At 46.2% G+C, this 26436-nt stretch overlaps 1 protein-coding gene across 5 annotated transcripts in view; it reads left to right on the top strand.

Annotated features, from left to right (window-relative positions):
* The first annotated feature begins 6645 nt into the window (after positions 1-6645).
* The window catches only part of Spats2l (spermatogenesis associated serine rich 2 like), a 167798-nt gene continuing 148007 nt past the window's right edge, over positions 6646-26436 (top strand). For 3 of the 5 annotated variants that reach the window (XM_059278250.1, XM_059278249.1, XM_059278248.1), the window contains exon 1: positions 6936-6986. The gene's annotated coding sequence lies outside the window, so the exon portion shown is untranslated. Of the gene's footprint in view, positions 6752-6858; positions 6987-26436 lie in introns of those variants that run through there. The other 2 variants (XM_059278252.1, XM_059278251.1) reach the window with 2 other exon arrangements.

Here is a 26436-nt window from a genome sequence, read left to right as displayed (position 1 = left end):
CATCTGGAACACTTCTGAGCAGAACCCTGTTTCCAGGTGATCGCATGGTCTGCTGTAGCTGAAAGTCAAGAGAATGACTCACCGCTGTGGAGCCACCTCAGCCTTCCACAGTGTTTGTCTCTCTGCGTGCCCGCCCCTCAGCACCCGCTTGGCCAGTGTTCACAATGGGCTCCTCTCTCGGTGTCGCTTGATGGCTGTCCTTCTATGTCTAAACTACACAAATGATGTACGAAGGGGAAAACCAGAAGTGCGCAAAGATAAAAGTGGAAGTCCCCTACATTTCAGCCTCACTCTAGGGGTGTCGTGATGAAGCACCCTTCAATTCCTACTGTTCCTCCTTCCCAGAGCTCACATTGTTCTGAATTGCTTTGTTACTTAAAATCATACCAGAGTCTTCCATGTCAACACATACATGTCGTGGGTGGCTGTTCCAGCTTTGACCTTGAAGCACTGCCCCCATTGAGACAGCAGGTAATCGCCACATCTGCCCATGTCCTGCCCCTGGGGTGTGGCCAAGATCCCTTTATTGGTTGTAAGCTACCCCTGAAATAAACCTCCTCTTTTAATTACCAGATAAGCTACGTGGAATTGCCGATATACATACACGTCTCCTTTTTTTTTTTTCAAAATGGATTTTTATTTATGTATCTGCGTCTGTCTATATTTGTATGTGTATGCACACATGCGAATTCATGCTCATGGAGGCCAGAGGTAACCGCTTTCCTAGAACTGGAGTTATAGGCAGTTGGGAGCTGAACTCTGGGCTTCTGCAAGCAGCGAGTGCTCCTAACTACGGAGCCATCTCTCTAGCCCCTCTCTCCCTCCTCTTCAAGTGCTTCTTGTCCCCCCGTGTAGATATACCCAACTTCATTAGCCAGGCTTCTCTATGTAGATGTGGAGGTGTGGTCCAGATTTTCTTACTCTTACGCTAACTCTGCAACGGACATCAGTGTAAATGTGGTTTCGTGCACAATATATCCATAGAAGAGATGGCTTGTGCCGACAAGGGGCAGTCAGAGGTTGTGCGTGCCCTTAGCGTTTGCAAGGACTGTAAATTACTTTCTGAGCATGCTCATTGGTTCATATTCCAGCCAGTCAAATATACAAAAGTTCTTATTTTATATATATATATATATATATATATATATATATATATATATATATATACATATATACACACACACACACACACACACACACACACATATATATATATATGTACACACACACACACTTACACTTAGGAGTAACACAAATTTTTGCCATAATAAGTAAACTCCATGTTCTTGTGTACTGATTTCCATTCCGGCCATCAGTGAGTTTGAATATGTTTGCATTAGCATTAGAATGTATTCCTCTCTTGAATACGGCCTCTGCATATCCTTTGTCCATTTAAAACATTTCACTGCTCCTATTTTTCATATGAGTTTCTACAATCTGTTTGTTGGTATGATATTAACTCTCTTCTGCTGTGTATAGAAGCATTAATTTTTATCATGCTTGTTTATTTTTTCAGTTACAGCGTCTGGTATTTTTTTAAAACCATATTTCTAACCAGTATTGTAAAGACAACCAATAATGTGAGCAGCTTTTTCTTGTTTTCTTTAGGACTTTTGCAGTTTAAAAAATGTTTACATTATTAATCTCTCTGGAATTTTTTCTGAAATATGGAGCAAGATAGTTATGCCTCACTCACCATACAGATGTTTTATTCATATATCAATTTATTATGGGTATATAGCAAGTAGAGGTCTCAGCGTCGTTCAGAGACCAGTATTCCTTCCAGCCTTTAGATAAGAGGTCAGCAGACACCACTACAGAGCACATCCCTGCCTACATTTGTTTGATTTTCTTGAAATACATGTGACTGGCACACAGCCATGCCCATTTGTTTGCAGTACCCACGGCCATTCTGTGGCGCACCGGGCAGAAGAGGTGAGTACTTATGGTACGGACCACAGAAAGGACAAGGCCGGCCGACTACGATGTTTGCTATTTACCCCTTCATAGGAAAGGTTCGCTAGCTCCTGCCTGTCATCTTAGGGTCCTCAGTTTCCCTGTGAGAAAACCAAGGAGGAGATTCTTCCTGAGTTCAACCTAGAAGCATAGAGGAGCATTTCCACGTTCAGTCTAGTGGTTGGAATGCAGCCTGTGGCCTCAGCCAATGACCTGGGAAGCTAAGAAATGTGAGCTAATATGTGCCCAAGAGTAAAGGAGGAATACACCACTCGGCCACAGTACTGTCTACAATTATGCATTTATTTCTACTGTTCTTAGAGTTGTTAGGGTCTGTACTGGATAGTTTTACATCAACTTGACACAATCTACATCTGAGAGGAGGGAACCTCAATTAAGAAAATGCCTCCATAAGATAGGGTTGTAGGCAAGCCTGTAGGGCCTTTTCTTACTTAGTGATTGATAGGGGAGGGCCCAGCCCATTGTGAGTGATGCCATCCCTGGACTTGTGGTCCTGGGTTCTATAAGAAAGCAGGCTGAGCAAGCCATGGGGAACAAGCCAGTAAGCAGCACCCCTCCATGATCTCTGCATCAGCTCCTGCCTCCAGGTTCCTGACTTGTTTGAGTTCCTCTTCTGAATTTCTTCATATGATCAGTGATGTGGAAGTGTAAGTTGAATAAACCCTTTCCTCCCCAACTTGCTTTTGGTCATGGTGTTTCATCATAGCAATAGAAACTCTAACTAAGACAGGGTCAGATCTTGGGCCCTGGGAGCCCTAACAAGGCAGGCTCAGCAGTCCATCCTTAACATGTCAATTAAAGAGATAACAATGGCCTGGGCTGGGGGTACAGGTCTGCAGTCCCAGCACCTGGGAAGTAGAGGCAGGATCATGAATTCAAGATCATCTTTGACAACATAGAAAGCTCTAGGCCACCCTGGGTGGGGGGAAAGAGAGATGAGAGAGAGAGAGAGAGAGAGAGAGAGAGAGAGAGAGAGAGAGAGAGAGAGAGAGAGAGAGAGAGAGAATGAGACTATGAATTAATCAGAGGAAAGATTTAATGTCACATTGGGAAGAGGTCAGAAGTCCAATGCCACCCTCCCCAGCATGCCTACGTGGGGCTCACGTTTCACTTGAGAGGAAGAGGATAGGAGGTCTTCCTCACTGAGTAGTTCTGATCAAGGCGTGGCCTTGTCCATCACGGACCCGCCCTAGTCTGGATGCCGTTCTCTCCAGCAAAGCGGAATGACAAGTTGTCAGAATTTCGCTGAATCTCTTCGTGTGAGACAAGGTCCCTTCTGTTGTTTTGCACAGGTGCCTCGGACTTTTCCTTCCTCAGCATGAGACTCCAGGGGAAACTAATTCCTTGGGGACTATTGTTTCAATAGCCCGATCCCGATTGGGAAGAACACTGTGGTTCCCTTTGGAATATCTTCACTATTGCCAGGATGATTGCACTTTTTTTTTTTTTTAACCGAAGTGGACTAGATTGTGATGTAGAAGCAAACAGCCCCAGACTCAGTAGCTCAGAACAAGCTTATTCCTCACTCACACCGCGTGTCCACTAAGGACCACAGATGTGGCTCTGCTCAGTGTCGTCACTGGCTCTCCTCTCATGGAGCTGCCACCTCTATGTACCTCACTGTTTGCGGTACCGAAGGGAACAGACAATACGGTGACCTGTGTACTAGCTCCATACTTCAGCCTGGAAGCCGTGGCTTCCATCCGCATCATTGGCTGGAGCAAGTGGTTTTTCGAGACAGGGTTTCTCTGTGTAGCTTTGCGCCTTTCCTGGAACTCACTCTGTAGCCCAGGCTGGCCTTGAACTCACAGAGATCCGCCTGGCTCTGCCTCCCGAGTGCTGGGACTAAAGGCGTGCACCACCAACCGCCCAGCCCCCATAGCGGTTTTTGAAGAGCTGGAATTTCTTCCAACAGACAACAGTTTATCTGTCACCTCCCTGGGGGAGATAACCTGGATTCCACCCAGTGACAGCGCCCAGTCAAAGTCCAGGGTCTCTCTGTGGTGGCCTCCTCTGCTATCAGGTCAAATGCTGCCTGGTGCTCTGGAACCTAGTGACTACATCATTCCTTGCCTACACCGCTCACTCAGACATTGGCATTCAAATGGATAAATGGATTCAAATGGATGGTTGCCTTAAGCAGGCTTTCCTGAAGGTGTGCCTTACTCTGAATGACCCGCACCTAGAGATTCCGGTGTCCAGACCAATGGAGATTGAAAAGCAGGGAATGTGACATTTTGTTGAAATTAATACTGTGACCATCAATCAGCTTTACTACCCTCCATGCTTACAGGGAAGCATGTTGGGTAAAGACTGGAGGAGACAGACAATATGGAAGAAAGAGGTAGCTGCAGGTTAAAATACGTGCATGGAAACATTAGGAGACAGAAACCAATACACTTTGCCCTCATGAAGACATTTGCTGATGTGATCCTTGTTTGCTTCAGAAAGGATCTTTATTTTTTAAATTTAGTTTAAAAAAAAACAGTAAAATGAGATTCATGGATTATAATCTTACAAAATAATTCTGAACAAGAGAGTCATATTGACATAACCTTCTGGTTATAATTTCAAACAATGTACTTTTTCAAACAATTTTCCAACATCTGCTTAAAAACACAGATTTATCTCTTTTTATTTCTTTGGGTTTTTGTATCTCCAGTTAATAATAGTAGGAATCTATTTTACATGCTGTTAAAATCTTTTATGTTTGACTCATCAAAATATAGCCTTGTTAGTTATTTGATGTGCAAGTTTTTACCTACATTTCAGTAAGTGCTTTAAACCTCTGATTCAAGAAACATAAGGTTTTTTTTTCCAGCGTAAATTAATTTGAGCAACCAAAGGTCTAAGTTGGATTTAAAATTATCTATGAAACTTTCAGAAGTCTGATTTCTTTTGCTGGGCCAAGCTAACTCCTGATTCTATTGTGTCCTGACGGTTATCACATCCTTGTCCTTTCAGGGGCTGGCGCCCCCCCCACACACACACACCTGGACATCAGCTGGAGTCCATTTGTCTAACTGTAACCTCTGCTGTGGTTTTTCATCAGTTCCACGCTTCGAACTCTGCTCTTGGCGCACAGGGCAGTTATTATTACAGGTACGACTTACTGGAAAGCCACCCTCAAATATGAAAAGGCCAGGTCTGGCTTCTGAGAACCTTTTCATCCCTCTGGTCTTGAAAGCATTTTTCTGTCAGACTTCAGTAAGCAAGCTGGATTTGGAGTCCCGGGAAGGTTATGAAGTGATAGAAGAAAGGAGTGAAGACCAGTTCAATGTTATTTCCAAAGCCCATCCTTAGGGGAGCCATAATGCATTGCTCGTTTTCTAATTCTCGTCTTGGGGAACCCCCGCTCAAAACTTAAATGGCTTACTTTGCAAGAAGATCTGAAATGTGCACCACACTCCAAGTTGAATCGTTCCAAGTTACTCACTAATTCTTCTGAATTCAATAAGCAATAGGATGGCATTTGTCCTTGACATGTAGTCCAGAAGCTAGCTTTGCCCTATGCAGCAAGGCGGGGTCAGGCTGGGTTCAAATTCTTCCTCTACTTACTAGCCAAAAACTTGGGCAAGTTAATTAACCTTTTTGTCTCCTTTCTTTATTTGCAAAAAAGGCGGACAAAAAAACCACACCTGCCTGATGAGATTATCTGAAGGATTAAATCATCTACTAAAGCACTCGCTCGAGTTAATTTTTAGACTCAGCAATCCAGCCTTATGAAGTAGACGAACACTCCCAGTCAGGGAACAAAACATGTTTTCCTTTTAGCTCTCCCCTGCAACCGGAGTGGGCTTTGTCAACTAGGGTATGATGTATTGTAGAACCGAATGTTACCTGAAAGTGTAATTCGTTTCAAATAACGGCTTCCTTAAATGGAATGCAATTCTGCTGTTCTGAGCTTGAGAGGCCTCGCTGACTAGCCTGATGTTTGTGAAAGGCTGGGAGACCCACGAAGCCGCTGAGAAACAGTTACTGCCCAGAGGAAAGGCGGCTAGGAAGTTACCCTTCAAAAACAAACCTGAGAGCAGCCTGCATTTCCCTCTGCTGCCTCTGGAAGAGGTGTGCGGATCTAAAGTGCGTCCATCATGAATAATGATTGCCTTTACTCTCCCGACTCCTGCGCTCCCAGGCAGAAACACCACCGGCCGGTGCCACGGGCGTCGCGGGGCAGCTCGGTGGGTGATCACGCACGCCCAGAACCCCGCGTGAGACCCGCAGCGAAGGCGAGGGGCCAGAACACTTGGGCTTAGTTGGGTTTCGGAGGTCGGGCTGAGCCCCCCAGCGCTCGTCCCGGGGGGCCTGATTTTCCGCGGCATTTCCGAATAAGCTATCTTTGTTTACATTTTGAGCTTGGCTCACCCCCAGAAAGCATTACTACCTTCTCCCGGGAGAAGCATCTCGCCTTTGCAGACGGTGCTGGGGCAGCAAAGTTCGTTTTCCTGGGTAGGAAAGAACGATTCTCTTGCTCCTCCAGCGGGTAGTGACCGGTGTTTGGATAGCAGTGGGCAGTTTCGGGGAAGGGGTGGGGGGGAGGCGGAGGTTTGGAGGGGAAGGGGAGGAGGTTGGTGCCGGGCAAGCGAGCAAAGTGCGGAAGCTGTATAGGGGATTCTTCTAGAAAGTAGGGTGGGAAAGGAGCTAGGGAGGGCGGGTGGAGGGACTGGATCTGTGTCAGAACGTGCGTGTGAGCGGATACAAAACCCAGGGAGGCGTGATCCGGCGGCGTGTGTGCAAGCGGGAGCGAGGGGCGCTGGCGGGGTGTGTGCTCCTGGTGAGTGACACGGAGGGGCGGGCGGCCGCCGGGCGGGCGGGCGGGCGGGGGGTGGGGGCTGCGCGGGCGGGAGTGTCCCTGCGTGGGGCTGGCGGCGCGGAGTTGAGGCAGTGAAGGAATCCAGCCCGCTGGCCGAGCGGCCCTGCCGCGGCTCTCCCTCCGCTCGCCCTCCGCTCTGCAGGGGCCACCAGCGCCGCGCCCCGGCCCGGGACAGAGCGGCCGCGCTCGCGCCGAGGTAAGCCGGGGTCCCCGGGGCGCGGGACGCGGCGGGGCCTGCGCGGCCGGGGTGGAGGTGGTCGAGCGGCGGCGCACTCCGCAGCCCCGGCTCCCGGAGGCCGCCTCCCGGGGCGCTGGGTGTGGCCCGCGCTCGGCGGACCGGACGCGGAGGTCGCCGTCTTTGCCTTCCCCGGGGCGGCCGGGCGAGCGGGCGGGCGGGCAGGCGGCTGGATGTGGACCCGGCCGGCCCTGCTCCGCGCGGGCGCCCCCCTGCGCTCCAGCTCCGCGCTGCCGAGCTGCCCGGCCGGAGCGGGGCCGCAGGTCCCCGGGCACCCCGCACCCCTTCGGCGCCCGCGGGATCTGGCCCTAGAGCGCTCGCGTGCGCGCGGCGAGGGCGCGCGGGGCGGGCGGGAGCGGGCGCCGGGGCCGCGGGACTGAGCGGTGTCATCCATCGCCAAGTCTGGGCGGATAAACCCCCGGAACCCGCAGGGCGGCGGGCGGTCTGCAGCCCTGACCGAGGAGGGTCGTTTCCGAGACGCGGCAGCAACTTGAGTTTTGCGTGTCTGGGGAGACCGCCGAGCTGCTCGCTCACTGCTGGGAGGGAGGTCCGCGTTTGCTGCGGACACCCGCCGGGGTGAAGGACCCAGCCTTCACCTGGACCGGGATGCGACGGAAGCCTCCCATCATTTCCTCCCCATCCTGGCGAGTGGAGGCTTCCAGTGCGCAGCGGGGCTGGTGTTTATAAACTTGATGAGATTTCGGCTGCCAGCAGTCCTGGTTTTAAGCAGGTGCCAAGGTTGTGGAGAACCGACACTTTCATTAAAGATTCTTCCTGTACAGCATTTTGCTTTGAGTGCACGACAACCTCTCTGTAGCTTGAGGCTGGTGAAAACCCTTGAACTTCAACCACGGCGCCTTTCTTTCCTTTCATAAAACATTATATGTATTATTTTCACTTGCTTATTTAAAAACACTCAAGTATCAGCCGCCTTCGCAGCACCGCAGATTTTAAGGGAGGAAAAAAAAAAAACGCCAGAAATTTTAGAATCTGCAGAGAAAGAGTAAGGTCGTGTGGTCTTTATGTTATCATTCTATTTTGTTGTAGAGGAGCATTTCATTGCTACTCGGATTCTGTTTTCCAGAGAGTAAGCAGATGTTCAATATGGCAGAGAAAAGAAAGGACAGGAAGTCAGACATAGAATAGACTATTCAAGTAGTAAAACCAATTATTTTGAAAGAACTCTTTTAAAAAAAAAGTTGCCTTCTGGATAAAATATTTTATGAGCCTTATGAAATTGTGTTACTTAACCGGAAAGCAATGTGCTATGTAGATGGGGGGCAGTCTTATCAAGTAACTGTAGTGCTTTAAAAAAAAAAAATCTGTATCTGGTGTTTGTTGGTTTGTTGTTTTTTTTTTTTTTTTTTAACCAAGAAAAAAAAATCAACTTTGAGAATGATTTTCTATTTGGACAAGGCAAATACTACTTCAGTCTCTAATTAGAGTTTTGAAATAAACTCAAGCTGGGTTAAAACCTTTTTCTGTGGAGCAACAGAGCAGAAAACATGTCAGATTCCGTATGGCTCTAAATACACACACACACACACACACACACACACACACACACACACACGACTAACTCCAAAAGATAATTTGCATAAAAATAAATTATTTGAATACAGAGAATATTTAAGAGATTAAGGGGAAAACACTGGACATTTCTGGGAAAGGAGAGTGTTAATTGGCAATTTTTGTCCTTTAATCTCTGAAATATTAAATTATTTCCTAGGAATCCATTTAGTTAATGTACTCATTTAGGTAGGCAAAATGACCAGGGTTTCTTTTGTGTTCATCTTGTTGTGGGGAGCTCCCCACAGAAGAAGTCTTCAGTTGCTCACACCAAATCAAGTGGCCATTGTGGAAAGAGAAATCTTCTGGCCCCAGAAGCAACCTCTCACTCACCGAGTCAGCAGTGAGAGAAGCAAATTCTTAAGCCACAGCGTGGCAGCCTGTGAAGCACTGCCCAGGAGGTCACCTCCCCGTAGAAGTGGCCATTAAGCCTTAGACATGCCTCAATTTTAGTCCTTTAAAAGAAAAAAAAATATCTGCTGGGGCTGTAGTGGTGCACACCTTTAATCCCAGTACTCGGGAGGCAGAAGCAAGCGAATCTCCGTGAGTTCAAGGCCAGCTTGGTCTGCAGAGTGAGTTCCAGGACAGCCTGGTCTGCAGAGTGAGTTCCAGGACAGCCTGGTCTGCAGAGTGAGTTCCAGGACAGCCTGAGCTACCCAGAGACACCCTGTCTCAATAAATAAATAAATAAATAAATAAATAAATAAATAAATAAATAAATAAATAAATAAATAAATAGATAAATAAATAAATAAATAAATAAAATAAGTCAAAATCATTTTCTGAGTCTGCAGTCGGAGGGTGGTACCATTATTAGCAGTGGCTGTTCGGTCATGGTTGTCTTTTTTTTTGGGGGGGGGAGGGCAAAATTGGTCTTCACTTGAGGACCTCTTTACACAACTTCAGCCAGCATCCTAAGAAATAAGTCAGGATAAGAAGCTTTAGTTCCAGTTTTGATAAAATGGAAAAAGTAGAGGTTGCTTCTGGTGAGATTTCGGCTGCTCCCACCAGTCTTACCATATGGCAAGCGAGCACGTTTTCTATGTATGTGATGGGGACTGCTCAGTCACTGCTCTGTAATCCTTGCTTTCCTGGTGACGTCTGCGGTGCTGGTACTGTGTCCCTTGACTCTGATGATCTAATCTGTGGTGGTTCTAATGTGTATACGCAGGACAGTAGTTTCCATAAGCACAGCACAGGGTGTAAGGGCATTTGCCACGCAGACAGACTTAAATGGCTGTATTTGTCCATCTCTGGATGGTTGAGCATAATTCACCTCATCAATTAATTCTTCTGCCGCTGCTGTTCTACCTTCAAGTGGAATCACTCATTAAAATGGGATTTTCATTATACAGTTTAAAAAAAACCGAGTAAACATTATAAGAGAAAAACAAACCTCTTTTTGCCTTTCCTCTTTTGAAGTCGACTGTTAGGAAGGTGTTATCTCCTTGAAACATCAAAATGGCTAATTTAGAGTTGTGAAGATTGATATATAAATAGGCCATATGTTGATTTTTCTGCTGAGGTTTATCCGTTCAGTGTATAACAGTAATGGTTAGGACCCCCTAAGTATCATAGCAGAGAAAGATAATCTGTGAAGCCGTGTGTCTACTGTATGTAGTATTTCCATGATGCTGATTTGATAACTTCTACTTTTACTATCTAATAAAAACTTCTTAAATATTATCTACCCTCCTGTCATAACAGATCGTTAGTTGTAGGACTATGTATCCATTCCTGTTTATCTGCTTGCTTAACAGACTTCATGGGCTGTGGTCCTAGCCTCAGGCTAGAGGCATGAGAACACATTTCCTTACAGCGGCTACTAAACTTGTGCCTTTGATGGTGAGAGTTCCTTCGGTTTTTTAATATTTATGGTTTCTCGGGATCACCTGATTTAGGAATCCTTCTCTTTTTCTAACTAGGAAACCGCATCAGATCTTGTTAACTTTTTCTTGTGACAATTTCTCCCAAGAGAAAGCCCGATATTATTTCCTTTTCTCTCTTCAGTCTCCCTTAGAGCCTAAGCCCACCCACCTGCACCTCCCAAACTCCCCTTCACTATCTTCTGGTGATTTTTACAGCCCTCCCCTAGCCTTCATCTCTTTGCCGTTGAGGTCCCAATCCCATCCCCTTCCACCACACCAACTAGGAACACAAACATGCATCTCCTGAGAGCATGTCTCCAAGCATACCCCACAGGAAGCCTGACACCCATGAGCTCAGGCTTGATTGGTTAGAAGCTATTCTCAATGCAAGATGGCCCCCAAATGAGGATGGTCTGACTTAAGACTTTTCAACTTTGAATGGTGAAAATGGGATGTGCAGTCAGCAGAAACCATACTTTGACTTTTCATCCTTGCCTCCGGGTAGTGATAAACAATGTGGTATTCTCTTAAAATGCTGAGTCGTAGCCGTGAGCTACAGCTTCTAGTTAGCCATGACGTCAGGAGGGGAAACAACAGCTGTTCTACACGTGTCTAACCAGTGACTAGTAGGCCACATGTGGTGCTGTGGAGCCACGAATGGGGGCCAACACAAAACTGTAACTTATGTAAAACATTATGAGATTTCTTTGTTGGCAATTTTCTTTTTCTTGCAACTTGCTTGGGCAGTTCTCATGCATGAACGTTGTAGGTGACAACATTCTCTTGCAATGCTAAAAAGTCGTGCACCTCGTCTTACGTTGCCAGTGGTTTTAGATGTGGGTACCCAATCCATTGTGTAAATTAAACACTTGATTATAAGAGCGTCTCCGTGTCAGATGGTTTTGTCCAGCAATAAGCTATGAGAAGTGCTCTGAGTACCTTTAAGGTAAGCTAGGCTGAGCGCTATTAGCAGGTTAGGTGATACATTTTTAATGTACTATATATGTACTGGGAACCTGGACCCAAAGCAAGCCAAGGAAGATCTACAGTTCAAACCCTTGCCAATCTTCCTGCCCTTGGCATAAGATCCAACCTCCCAGTGTGTTTTTCATGTATTTTATACTCTTGCCCAAATTTAACCCAACAGTTTGACTTCCCGCTCCTTTCAGACATGAACCCCTGTTCTTTGCTTGGCTCCTCCTGCCCTTCAGCCATGCTCATTTTCATATCTTCCCCTATGTCCATGCCCTGCTTTTTAGAATGCTCTGTTTTTCTCCGACCCAACCAGTCTTCAAAGTCAAGCCCCGGTCATGCTGCCGTCATTGATTGCTTCTTCTGCCCTTCTGTCTGCATCCCTAAGTTTAGACCCTTGCTAGGATTCCTCCTACACTGTTGCTTCTGGCTTTCCCAGGTGGATTGCGAGCTTCTCGGGGGCATCAATACACCTTCGAACCCCGAAACAGCTACAAGCCGATGGTCGTAGCAAGCGTTTGATAAATGCGCCTGTAGAAAGAGTAAGCTAGATGGTTAGTTCTTCAGTGATGGGCTTTACAGCCTCTCTGCCTTGCCCACCAGTTTCGGTGGAGGGCCTAGCTCACAGCCTGACTTTTAGCCATGACCTCAGTAGATGTTTGTTAACAGAGAAATTGATGTTGACATTGGATGAGAGGGACAGGCGTTTGAAGGAGGCATCCGTCATGGAGTTTTTCTCCGCTTCCTTGGGTGGTTCTAATCAGTCTCTCCATTCATCAGCTGTGAGGATTCTGAGGACTTGGCATTTCCAGAGTTGAGATAATGATGGAGTCTGGCAGTTGTGACTTGGAATTGAGAAGGCTGCAGTTATTTTAAGGTGGGATGATGGGTCTCAGCAAAAATTAAAAGCACCAGGCTTAATGCCAGTATTTTTTTATGTAAAATAATCAGGCTAAAGTTATCAGTTACATAAAGATTCTGTTAATTGGCAGTAAAAACTCCAGACTGTATGGCAAGGCTGTCCAGCCTTTTCATTTAAAAGCAACCCTGTAAACTGGGGAGAAATCACCTGGGAATTCCTCTGAGAGTGAAAGGTGAGGCAGGGAAAAGCGCATCTGTTGAGGCAGTGGTTCTCAGCCCTCCTAAACGCTGCGACCCTTAAATACAGTTCCTCGTGTTGTGGTGACCCTCAACCATAAATTTCTTTCTTTCTTTCTTTCTTTTTTTTTTTTTTTTTTTTTTTGGTTTTTTGAGACAGGGTTTCTTTGTGTAGCTTTGCGCCTTTTCCTGGATCTGGCTTTGTAGACCAGGCTGGCCTCGAACTCACAAAGATCCACCTGCCTCTGCCTCCCGAGTGCTGGGATTAAAGGCGTGCGCCACCACCGCCCGGCTCATAAATTTATTTCTGTTGCTACTCCATAAGTGTAGTTTTGCTACTGTTATGAATCATAATGTAAATATCTGTGTTCTCCCACCATCTTAAGCGACCCCTGTGCAAGGGTCAGTTGGTATGGGGGGGTCGCAACCCACGGGTCGTGAACCACTGCATTAGAGTGTGTTGGGCTGGAGACCAGCTCTTTACACTTGTTTTTAAGACTTATTTTGTGGAAGGTGACTTTTCTATGAAGAATTCGCTCTAGCAGGAGACATAACTTTCACCACAGAGATTAACATCTAAGGGAGTTCAGAAGAGGGACATCTATTCCTGTTGGGGAGGGGGGACCTTTGTGGAATGACAGTTGTTTGGGCTGATTATTAAAGCAATTTGTTGTGATTTCAGTAGCTATTATTGGGAGTATAATGGGGAAGGAAAGCATCTGAGTGGAATGGAAAATTGATTTCCAGGATTTTAAAAACATTTCTTCTAACACCAGAGTTCTGAAATGCTCAATAATGGAACCTAAAGTGTCTATAGATGTCTCCTATAATCATGTATGATGCCAAGTGCTGAACTGACCATGAAATAAAACACAGAATAAATCCTGTAAGCTGTACAACCCCTGTATGTTCCTGGTTTTTTGCTCGACTCACTTAGAATGCTCAGAGGGGCCCCCTGCAGGATGAATGTCACAAAAGCTGATATTTGCCCAGTAGTATCAAGTATGGAGAATCCTTCAGATTGTCTTCCTAAGTAGCCAATATGGGACACTGCCCAAGCGTCCACTGGAGCTCTGGAAATACATAAGCATGCTGTTAATATAGAACCCTCAGTTGATTCTGTACAGCCACCCTCTTGGACTCTAAAACTAGGAGCAGTGGGTACCAACCTCGGACTCAAGGTTGTAAGGAGAGTTGTGTGTATGTTACAAATTGTTCCATTTTCTGAAGTGGTAAACACCTATCACTTAACATGTATACAAACAGACTTTATAAGGCAGTGTCTTACTTAGTTATACATGCTATGTCCTTTTATCCTCAAATATGCTGGAAGTACATATGAGCCCCATTTTACTGAAAAACAAAACGGAAGTCTAGAAATAGTAATTTACAAAGCATGCACTAAAGCCAGGCAGTGTGTGTGCAGGAACCAGTATGTGTTGTGATGATTAAAAGATACAAAAATATACATCATCATTTAAAGATGTAAGGTCCCCCGCCATCACTGGGGTTGACTGTGTAATTCTCCGCAGGGAACAGGATGCTCTCCGTGGCAAAGCACTAACTTGTTGTTAGTGGCACCCAGTTCCCAGAGATCCAGGACCAACTGAATATAGTTGTCACAGCTATCACAAATCTACTCTTTTCAGCTTGACAGTGAACTGGAGAGGTGGAGTTTATATGCCCTTTTTATGTTGCTGAAGCTCAGGGAAAGTCCAGTGACTGAAAGGTCACTTGGTGTCTGACCCCAAGCTCCTGCTTTTTCTTACCCCACCCTGGGAGTGTTGCACAATGGCACTGAGAACATTTACCGTCAGTTCTGCCCAGGCACTGACCAGTCCACAAGACTGCTAGCTACAGTGAACGCCCTGTAACTGTGGTTCTCGGATGATCAACAGGTTCTGAAGGGAAGATCCTGTGGAACACTACCCAGAGTGTCTACTGGAGTGTCTACAGGTGTGTGAAAGACTTGCCATGTCTTAAACCCACACACAGCTTCAGTGTTCCAGAAAGCAAAACAAAACACTCATGAGTTCTTTCTGTCTTCGATCTGATTTATGTATGATACGCAGAAAAAAGGGAGAAGAAAACTGTCTTTGTGTGTAATTCTGCTGCGGCCCCTCCCCCTCCTCAAGCCTCAGTACCCCTGGAGTGCTGTGGTCTCTGCTTACTCTTTGCATTTGCCCTGCAGCAGCTCATGTGTTTGCCTCGGCCTGCCTCCTGTGTGCCGCAGATCCTTGAATCTGTGTCCAGTCGGGAACCTTTTCTAGTACTGTCCCAAGGACTGTCAGCTGAGGAAGTCCACACCCGGATCCAGCTCTAAACCATCGTAGACTCCGTGCCCCCCTGCCTCACTGAGTGGAACCACTTCAGCAAGTGTAGGAAACCTCTCTTCCTCAGCTCCTCCGTCCTCATGGCCGCTGAGCCCTGGTGGAAGCCAGGTGACCATCTTTTCCGTACTCCCCAGAGTCTGCGCTTCCCTCCCTCTCTCCACAGTGACTCCCACGGCTGTGTTGGGCCAGGTCCTCAGTCCTTCTCTGGAGGTTTAATCTAGTCTCTCTGCCTTCTGTCTGTCTGGCTTCCAATCCCTCCCTCACAGCACTGCTTCCCTGAAAGGCCAATGTACTCATGACTCTTAAAGTCCTCCAGCACAGTGGCTTGGAGCTGAGGATCAAGTCTGAGCTCCCTAGCAGGGCACAAAAGCGCCCTTCCTTTCAGGTGTGCATCCATGGCCTCTAATGATCGTGGGCCCTGCTGGCTGCCTCCGTCCACAGCATCCCCGCTAAGGGAAATGCGCTGTTAGAAGAAGTGATGGGAGGGATGGATTAGAAGAATGATGGGAGATATGGGGGCAGAAGAGAGATTACAGCATGTGGGTCCAGTGCCATAATACCGCTACTGCTCGCGGCTAGTGAGCGCTTGGAATGTGGCTAGTTCAAAGTCCCATGTGCTGGGAATGTAAAAGAAGACTTTATGGGACAGGGGTGGTTTGAAAAGATCTCATTCATAGGAGGATGTACATGCGTGCGTGCGTGCGTGCGTGCGTGCGTGCGTGCGTGCATGTGGAGTCTAGAAGTTGACCTTGGGGGCTTCCTCAGATATCCTTCACCTTATTTTTTTGAGACAGGATCTCTCACTAAACCCTACAGCTTGCTGACCGAGCTGTACTGGGTGGATGATCCTCGGGTCCCTGCTTCCCTGGCTCTGGGATTACGTTTCTGTCTACATTTCTGTGCCTGGCTTTTTCACGTGGACATGGAGATTGATGTCAGTGTCTCACGCTTGTACAGCAGCAAGCACTGTACTGAGTGAACCATCTCCTGAACCCCTCACTAGTATAATTTTGGCTACGTATTGAGATAGGAATATTATGTATATAATCAGCTAAATAAAACAGGTTATTAAAACTAACTTCATATGGTTTTAACCTAGCTACTAGAAAATTTGAAATTGCCTGTGTGGGTTGCACTGTAATTTTATAAGACGACATCGCTACAGAATATCTCTGCCTTCCTAGGAAGTGTGCCTGAGACAAGCTAAACCCATGAGCCTTTGGAATGATCAGGTCAGCTCCATAGTACAGAGACGCAACAGTTGTTCAGTTTCTCAAATCCAGAGGTATAAAGTGCTTTAGATAAGATTCAGAATCCGAGAGACAGATTCTGAACACCATGGCCCAGAGTCTTATATACTGTGTGCAGAGCCTGGAAAGCAGATGCAGCTCTCTCTCCCAGGCCTCCCCACTTCCTATGAGGAGCAGGAGTCCTGTGGTGTGTGTGCAGGGATGGAGGTGCTTGAGATAGACACAAAGGGAAAGGGAAAGCACACTCCTGGAAGCCTCCTGCTTGAGGTACCAGGAGAGATGCTGAGGTCCAGGTCTGTGTGACCCGTTACCCCACTTAGTGCTTCCTGATGGGTTAAGTCATAGCTTCCCGGCTCTTTAGCTCTTAAGATCCTGAGCCAGTTCTTGAATCAAGGGGTTTAGAGTCAATAGTGTGCATTTATGCAGTCACTGTGCCCAAAATTGGTAAGTGCTTTGTAGAACCTATGCCAGGTGCTGAGGGAAGGCTTCTGTGCCTCAGTTGGCCCCAAAAACTTTGGGAGAAGAGTACATGGGCCGTCAGGGAGACCCTGCAGACAGTGCGCTGCTTCCTAAGAGATACCAAGCTTCATGCCTTCACAGTGGAAAAAACAATGGGAATCCTCGTCAGGTTGGAGCAAGAGGAAGGAAACCCTCCAGGAGGACAGGATGGAAGAAACCAAGATGATGAAGAGAAAAATTTCCGAAGACCAGATTCCCGGGACAGTCTGGAATAGGCAATGTGACTAGGTGCCTCCTGGAGAGGGGATTTGCGTGCTGTGTTCTGTTGAGCCCTACAGTTCTGAAAAAAACCTCTTCCTGCCTTGATTTCTCTGTGAGCAGCTGTTTTGTTTTGCATTACGTAGTGAACATCTGTAACAGATCTTGTTAAGAGGACACATTCCTGTGCTAAAAATAAAAATTTGGAAGCCACACATCTACCGAAAGTGGGCCGAGAGGGGTTGTGAGCACCCCAGTGAGGTTATTTGTTTACAGGCTCTGGGACCAGCCTGAGACTTTTGCAGAGGGAACCCACTCCCCAGCTTCTGTCCCTTACTGAGTCGCCATCCAGTGGAGGATACATTTTGGTCAGGAAATCATAGCTCAGCCTTGTTCTTGAGCGGTCAGGTTTTCACTCCGTGTGCCAAGTTCTACTTCGCCTCTCAAATGCGCGAGTCCTGCTTTGAGTTCTTGAGGGAGAATCCCAGATCATCTGGACTGAATTCAGGTCCTGTTGTCTCTCTTCACACCTTGCGGGGACAGCAGTGTTGGCTGTGAGCTGCAGCCTCTAGAGCTGGGTCTCCGTCATCATGTTTGGCCTCTCCCCCTCAGTTCTTTCGATACTGACATCTACTAGTAATATTCAAAACTTTTAATGATGATTTGTAGAATTGAATACCTTCCTTGCTTGCTGCCTGCATTAGTTCATCCTCTCCCCGCCCCCCCCCCCCCCCCAGTTGTGGTTATAACAAAATTAAGGAGGCACACTGAAGGTTTATTCAGCTCACAGCTTTGGAGGCTGAAAGTTCAAAGAACACAACTCTGGCACTGGCAGGGGTCCAGGAAAGGATGGCTGAGTGCACGTGGGTATGAGCAAGGGAATATATCTTAAAACAGGAAGCCAGAGGAGACAAAAGCCCTACAATCCCTTCCAAGACTATGTTCCTAGTGGCCTCAGGACCTCCCAGAAGGCCTCACTTCCCAATATGCCACACCCAGGACCTTTGGGAGACAAAACAATGTTGATACTCTGTACCATTGACTCTCCCCTAGTTCCAGATGCCTGGCAAGAGACGGCCTTGCAGGTGGCCCCTCCGCTGATTTCCAGGTCCCGTCTGTACCATGTGTATGACTGGAAAGCGGAGGGGAAGTGGAGTATAGCATTCACTTTCACAAGTGATGCGGCTCTGTGTTTGTCTCCAGGTGGAAGGTGGGGCGGGGAAGAAAGGTGGCTGCCTTTGTTGTGTGATTTCAGAATCCATACTCCTAAAAGGGCACTCCAGAGATCAGTAGTCTCCTTTTGTTAACACATGGAAAAATCCACAATATAAACTCTATCCTTCCTAAGGTCAGTGTGTTTTCAAGGCAAAAGAAGCCCCCATTGGGCATTTGGAAGTCCCGGTTTTGATGCCTGATTGGGCTGGCTTGTATGAGTTGGATCGAAGTGTTTAATCTTCTGTCATGCGAGAAGCAAAATTGGCAATATCTACCATTATGTTATGATTTCCTTATGACTAAAAAAGGCACTATAAAGTCACAGGGCCTCAAACTCAACTGCTGTGGGAGTGGTGACTTAGGGTTACTAGACTTATACTCCTTGGCCTGAACAATTTTACAGCCCTTCTCTGAGGCTGATAAAAGAGAATAAAAATCCAGACCAAGGAGCCCAAATCTGCCCATTCATTGGTGAAGAAAGAACCAGAAGGCAGCTGCCTTCACATTGTAGTTACGTCCAATCCTGTATAATAGTTTGCATTTGTGAAAATTCTCGTCTGGAATTGGGGGTGCAGCATGAAGTCATGGGTGGGGGGGGCTGTTTACATCCTCTGCCAGGATAGCGTGACAGTAAGAAAAACAGGCTTTTGAATCCTGGAATAGTCAGGTGCACTGCCGTCAAAATAAACCCGTGGTTTTTTCCTTTGCTGATAAATTACAAACAAAGGAAGTCACTGAAATACCCTGAAAAGGAAGCTTCGTGTACAAATTAGATGCCAGGGAGAGTTCTTTATACTCATGTGGTTGGAACCATTCTTTGCTTAACTGCGGGTGTTGGGGAAGTGCTTTTGTTGGGAGCTTTGTTGCTTGCAGGGAGAGAAAAGCTTCAGAACATCAAAGAAGATGGATTTTGATTAGAGGCAGTCTTGCTCCTCCTGTGCATGTGGGCTGACTTCTGCACCTGACCAAGGGAGCCCTCTCGCTGACATTCCAGAAACAAGAGTGAGGCTGAGCAGGTGTGTTGCATGTGTGATAGACAGCTGTGAGTGTGGGGAGCCTGGTACTCAAAGGGAGACTGGGAAGCGTTACCACTGCCCTTCCCGCTCCAGGTCTTTGTCCTTTAGAATCTCTGATGAGATCTGAGTAGGGACTGGATTTAGTAACGTGTTTCTGGACTCCGTAGTTGTTTTTTTTTTTTTTTTTTTTTTTTTTTTTCTCACTCTTTGCTCTTTGGGGGCCCACCATGCAGCTCCCAAATAACCACATGGAGACTTATTTTTTTCTTATGAATGCCTGGCCTTAGCCTGGCTTATTTCTAGCCAGCTTTTCTTAACTTAAGTTATCCCATCTACCTTTTGGCTCTGGGCTTTTACTGTTCTCTATTTCTATATATCTTTTCTTTCTTATTTCGTGTCTGGCTTTGTGACTGGAGGCTGGCTCCCGGCATCCTCTTCTCCTTTTCTTGCTCCTCCTCCTTCTCTTTCTTCTCTCTGCATGCCAGCACCTCCCATCCTTTCTCCTGCCTCGCTATTGGCTATTCAGCTCTTTATTAGACCAATCAGGTGTTTGAGGCAGGCAAAATAACACAGCTTCACAGAGTTAAACAAATGCAACATAAAAGAATGCAACATATCTTTGCATCATTAAACAAATATTCCACTGCACAAAAGAATGTAATATGTCTTTAGCTAATATTCCCCAACAGGCCTCCACACTTCTGATGCGGTTGGTTGCCTTTCTGTATACACCAGAACCTTATATAGACAGGGTCTCACTGTGTATCCATGGCTGGCCTGAAACTTGCTAGGTGGGCCAGAGTGGCCTCAAACTCACAGAGATCAGCCAGCCTCTGCCTCCTTGCTGGGATTAAAGTCATGTACCATCTTGCTTAGCTACAGTCTTTTAAAATATATTATTTAATGCTCGTCTGTGGCATTGAATATATAAACACATTTTTTGTCCTAATAGTTCATGAGCAAGAACTGCTTCGGTTATGGTGGGTGATATCAACTCAGTTTTCCATGGCAACACTAATTCATAATTTCCAAACATTGATAGAGTTTCACCTTCTGGGCTCTTCTGGATTGCATTTCAAGTTGAGTTTTTTTGTTTGTTTGTTTGTTTTTGTTTTCTCATTGGTTAAGGTGGGCATGTTTAGATAATGCTTACATAAAACGTACTCGTAGTACCCACATGAAAGTCTCCAAGAAGAAATTGGGAAGAGATTATGGATACTGTGGTCCAGTGTCCCACCGAACGCAGGAATCCCTTCCACAGTAGCCCTCCTGCTGTTTGAAGCCATCTAGGAATGGGGACTTGACATACTCACAGTGCCAGGCAACACCAATGGCAGCCGTGTGCAACGTTCCTGGGTCTGAAGCGTGTGTAGTGTTGGGCCTTGTCTTACGGTGAGCACACGGGTATTCACTGTTAAGCACAAGTGAACGAAACTCTCCTAAAACCCCCGCTGCACAGTGCATTGCGGCCTTCCTCCGGCACATGCCTGGTTGACCTTTGCCAGGACACGAAGTAGGCTGGCATCCTCCGGGAGCTCTTGTGCGTGCCATGTAGACTCTTCTCCTCTTAGGTGACACGGTCATCCTGCTGACTCTCCTCCACCATGCTGTCTGTTTCTTCTAAGAGGAGGCCTCTCCCGTTCATCACCCCAGGCCCTGGATTCTGAGTGGCAGAAAGTACAGGGGAACCACTTGACTCCTTGACTTGACCGTAGGTGATCTTTAGTAACCAGGTCAAGAATCATGAGGGCCAAGGCCAGTGTATCCCTAGATCCTATACGAAGGCACGCAAACCTTCCAGGTCTTTTTCTTAACATTGCTGGGAGCCCTCCTCTGCTCCAGCCGTCAGTTCTGCATTCATAGGGTTTATTCAGAGGACTCCACATCTGTCTTAGTTTTTGTTTATGTCAAGTTACTTTTTCCCCTCACTATCAAGACAGTTTTGAACTCCAGCTTTAATTCAGTTTGTTGGTGATCTTTCATGAACGTATCAAGTACATGCTTGAGTTTGTGGTTTGGTTTGGGCTTTTTACAGTTCTGGGGATGGAACCAGGGCTTCCCGTTTCCTAGGCAAGCACCCTGTCGCTGAGTCACCCCCACCCCACCCCCGCCCTAGACAGCTGAGTGTTTATTTCTACGAGAGACTTCAGCAGGAGAATTTTGCTAGATTTTTAAAAGAAAGACAAGAGCGGTGATGTCACACCTATTTGGTTGTCACAGAGGGTATGGCAGGGCAGAGTTTTAGCCCAGTTCTCTAGTGCCCTCACTGGTGGCCTGTTTATTACACGTATAGAAGCCCTTTTGTGAATGAAACACGATTAATTTAGAATTAGTTTTAAGCCACATGACTTTTTTCTTGTGGAAAAAAAAAATGACTGAAAATTGCTTTTTAGCACATCATTCAGCTCATCTTTACAGACTCCTGTTCTTAACAAATCGTCGAAGTGACGGGAAATTACTTCTCAGGTGTCACTCCAACATGTTGTGACGTTCGCACCTCCTAGGAGAGGTGGTGTCGGGCGGAGGCATGTCCAAACAGTAAGTTGGCACCTGCAGACACGCTTCATGGCAGTGTCGTACATGACTAGCTAGAGAACGTGTTGATGGCCTGACGTCGACTACGGATGTGTTGTCTCCAAGCAGATTATTCTGTCTTACTTGCAAAGTCTTTTTTTTCTTTTGCAAAAATACTCGGACTTGTTAGATTAATGTCAAATCTTTCCAGTGACACACAGTGTTTCTTTACTGTTTTTTTATAGCACTTATATACAAAATACTTTTTATATGCTTTTTTTTTTGCCTTGAAGTCAATGTACAAGGAGTAAAAGGTTACTAGTGATAAGAAACTCAAATCCATGTAGTCGAGGCACAAACTGTTGCCCTGTTAATAGAGTAAGTAGTATTTGTGTTAGAGTTGATATTTTTGAAGCATTCCCACACATTTTATCATTTGAAAAACATTGGGGAAGTAGGCATATTCATTAGCTTTAGATGATACAGAAGTGGACACGAACATGTTAAAAATATAGCTAAACTTTTGCCACCTGGAGGTTGTCACTGCTGAAGTTTGGTGTGCTCTCCTTCCAGATACACATTGGGGGGCGGGTCGTGAGAGTGCATGGGGTGCGTGTGCTCTAAACAAGTCCCATGGTGGACACAGAAAGTTAGTGCTATTGAAGAACCAGCGTAGAACAGCCAGCGTAGAACAGTGCTTAAAGGTGCTTTGGATCCTCAGGGTGTGACTCGGGGGTTCCTGGGCTCAGCCCCTAGCAACCTCACCCTTCAAGGGTTTCAGTTCAAACACCAGTAGATTCTAGTCCTAGCTTGTCTGCTTATTATTATGTAGTGACTGTAATTCCCGAACTCTCTAAATCTCCATTTATACGTCTATGGAATGGGCTAGTCATAGTGCATAGTTATTGCCAGTATTAATAGGAGTGTGGTGTTTGGTTCACAGCCTGTGCTGTGCACATTTGAGCTATAATTTTTACATGAGTTCTTTTTCTTGCTTTCTTCACTTAAATTCTAGGGTCAAAATTTCCCTGTTAGAAAATATTTGAAAACACTTAGAATGACTGCATAAATTTCAATATATGAATATACTTGGATGTTATCTTTTCCCTATAGCTAGCTCGTTTCTAATTCTTTGCCATCCTGAAAATAACCACGGTTGATATCCTATACATTATTTTATGTGCATAGGCAACAGATTCAAAATGAACTACCAGTGGCATTTTTATGGAAAGATAAAAGATTTAAGAATTCTTTAATGTTTGCCAACGTGCCAGATCATATGCTCTGTGTTCTTTGTGGCAGGGTTCACTGTTGCACAGCCCCTTGAGGTAGGTCTGTCACCCCCAATTTCCAGAGGAGGAAAGTCTGAGGGCAGATAAGTCGCTTGCCTGAGGTCCCAGATAGTGGAGGTGGAGGTCCAGGCAGCTGCCTGGTTCCAAAGCTCAAGGCTTTTCCATTCTGGCATGCACTCCTGCCTGTCACTTTGAGGCCAGCAGAATGAATAGTCACTATTGTGCTTTCTACAAAATGTCACTGGGTGCCACGTAAAAGATAGGACACTTGGCTGGAACTCTTGGCTTGCTCCGCATAGTTCCTCTTGTGTGCGGATGTTCTTATATGTCTTGGAATCGAGCCTCATTAAAATGAGGCGCTAAGTCAAGGGGAAGCAGCATCGATATGATTACTGCATGAAAACAGAGCGCACGGAAAGAAGACATCTATTTAGTCAATACGACAAAACCCTTCTTTGTTTCGGTTGTGTGGACCAGGCCAGAATCACTTATCTCCCCAGGAATCAAGAGTGTTTCCCATAAATCAGCTTAGGAATTAAGCAGCAAGAACACTCAAAATAAACCTGATACTGTCAAAAGAAATTGCACATTTCTCTACTTGCTTGCTTGGTATTGAAAGAAAAGTCTTTAGTCTTGGCCATAAGATGGTACACCCAGAAGGAGAAGTGGTACCACTGTGGGCAATGGTACGTATACAAGGAGAACTTGATGTATATTGGGGTAACCCCCGCCCCCGCCAAGGAACTATTTGGTGAGCTGGCAGGTCGTCTTTAAAAAGTCAGCTTTTGGAACATTTATCTTGGCAGCTCTCAGATGTGACTCATGGTATGCAGTGTGGCAGACGATCTTGTAGGAAGAGGGTATAATTATATGATGAAGAAGGCCCAGGTATTGCCAGCCAGCACCCCACACAGCTCCTCACAACAAAGGGGCAATTGAAGTCACCTTTTAATGGGCCATCCTGGCTTGTCATTCCGTAGATTCCAGTCCCGACTGAAAAATGATGAAGAAAGAACCCCTGTCTGTAAATCTTTCATATCTACGCGATGCTTTGCTGCGCAGTTTGTAGCCCATTACCGTCTAGTCGGGACAGCTGGCTTTGGGTTTTGAATGCTCGAGGTCTTCCATCTCTCGAGCTTACGTATTTTTGTCTTAGGATTGTCCTGTTTCCTCCGGTCACTTTCATTCTTGAAGCATTGTCTCCAGAGGCTCAGTGGTCAGGAAGGTTTTGGATCCTGACAGAACTTCTCTACCAGCTTGAACTGTTGATAGTGTTGCCCACCCCCATGGTGGTGTTGTAGGTGGGAAGGACCCAGCCGCTTACACTTTAGTTCTTTCTGAAGATTGGACCTGTCGCTTAGTCTCCTGGACAAAGAGCTATCCTTGCATGGGCTCCAGGCCCTCAGCTCTCCAGTGAAGGTAATGGGGATTAAAGTCACAGATCATTTGGAAGATCAAATATATCGAACAAACCGTTTGGCTAACTCAGACGTTCTTTCATGCTTTGTTTTCTTAGTTATTAGTTCATGGTCACTGGTCATCTCCCTTGAGGAGGAGCCAGTGTGAAATATTTTCAGATGAACAGTGGGTATGTTTGTAAAGATGTATGCAACAGGTACCTTTCCTAGGGCTAACCCTCCAGACCTTTCTGACGCTTTGCTACCTTATTGGATGATAGTGGCACAGGCCTTTTCTCGTTCTAAAAGCCCCAGTTGCCTAGCTTAGAATCCCTCACACATTCCTGAGGCACATTCTTCTGAGAAATAAGGGGGCCCAGTGACATTAAACTGTAGTTTGGGGAACACATTAAAGTCCTTTGTAAAAGTGGACATTTAAGCTGGGTGTGTGGACACATGCTTATAATCCCAGCACCCAGGAGGCAGAAGCAGTAAGATCACTCATGCGTTGGAAACTAGCCAGGGCTGTATAGGAAGTTCCAGGCCTGCCCGGGCTACATAGTCAAGGCTCCACCTCCAATTTAAAAAGTAGACATTTGGGTCTAGTATGCTGTCCTGAAATAGAAGCAAAGCTGACGTATTTGATACACATTTCAGCTTTCAATAAAAAGGCTCAAAGGAAAAGACCCTCCCCCCCAAAAAAATAGAAAAATATTCTGGTAAGATGGCATTGTAGAAAATTGTAGGGGACTTTGAGTATTCAAATCATCTTGCTGCTGGAGAGCAGGAAAGAGACTGAGAAGTTCGGAACTTAGGCACCAGGAAAGGCAGGCCTGTGTGAACTCTCGAGCCTGCCCTTCTTCCTACTTAGGTCGGCTCAGAAACCTCCCTTCCCCCTCTAACTCTCTAACTGCCTTTATCTTTTTGAGGACCAGCGTGGCTGGGAGGATAGGATTTGTTCGTTCACTACCCTTGATTGATTGTTCTATGTGGCGGTATGTTTATGAAGATGTCTACGGGTAATTAATGGTTGAACGGCATCTGTGGGGTCCCTCCAGGGTGAGAGCCATATACTAGATTTTTTTTTTTTTTTTTTTTTGAGACAGGGTTTCTCTGTGTAGTTTTGGTGCCTGCCCTGGATCTCACTCTGTAGACCAGGCTGGCCTCGAACTCACAGAGATCCACCTGCCTCTGCCTCCCGAGTGCTGGGATTAAAGGCATGCACCACCACCGCCTGGCTATACTAGATATTTTCAACGAATCTCTTTGACCCAGGTGAGTTGACTGGCCCAAGGCCCACTGGGCCCAGGATTTCCTGAGCATGCTTGGTGGTGCCTCAACCTGCTTGCTGTTCTTACTTGGAATCAGTTTGTGGGTTTTATTTTTCTTTCCGCACAGGAAACTATCATGAAATTCCTTCTTTTGCTTTGGTGCCAGAGCAGCATCCCGTTCATTTCTTCAGCAACTATTTCCCGAGTGTCTGCACCGCACTAGGGCCGAACAGCGAGAGAGCAGGAGCTGGAGAAGAAGCGAGCTCACTTTCCTAGAGCGCAGAGTGACTGAGCTGAGAAAGGAGGAGGTCAGATTTGTACCTTCTCTTTCCCTGCTGTACTCTCTACAGTAAATTATACTACAGAAAGCTCTACCAATATGCATTAATGTAGCGAATCCCATTATGATGAAAATCCTTTTTCCTTTTGACCGTGACTCAGGAAGCATCCATAATACACAATTCCAATGTAGCGGAAGACTTTGGGAAGCCCGTTAGGGTGCGCCAGAATAAGACTTGACCTTTGTGTTAGGATCTTCACAGTTTAGATAGTTTTCATTTCCACCTGTCAACGAATGCCTGGCTGGCTATTAAAGCCAGTCGAATCAGTGTTTCTTGCTGTAGTCATTAGGAGCAGACATCCAAGGGCAGCATAGCCCAGCCACCGCATGTTGTTGAGTTTATGTATTTTATCACAAGCCTGGCTGACCGACCTGTCTTCTGATGGATAGGATGCTAGTAGCATCATAATTTAAAAAGAGTGGCGGAGGACTACAGTATTGTTTCTTCCCTCTCATTTAAGAAGTCTCCTATTTCATTTTGCTCATACAACATTAGTTGTAAGAACATACAAAGTGAAGATTTGGATTGCAATAACTGTGATTTCTTTTTCTACCTTTC

This window comes from Peromyscus eremicus, chromosome 13 (assembly GCF_949786415.1).
Source record: "Peromyscus eremicus chromosome 13, PerEre_H2_v1, whole genome shotgun sequence".
In the NCBI taxonomy this organism is placed as follows: domain Eukaryota; kingdom Metazoa; phylum Chordata; class Mammalia; order Rodentia; family Cricetidae; genus Peromyscus; species Peromyscus eremicus.
This window is presented reverse-complemented; position numbering and strand designations above follow the sequence as displayed.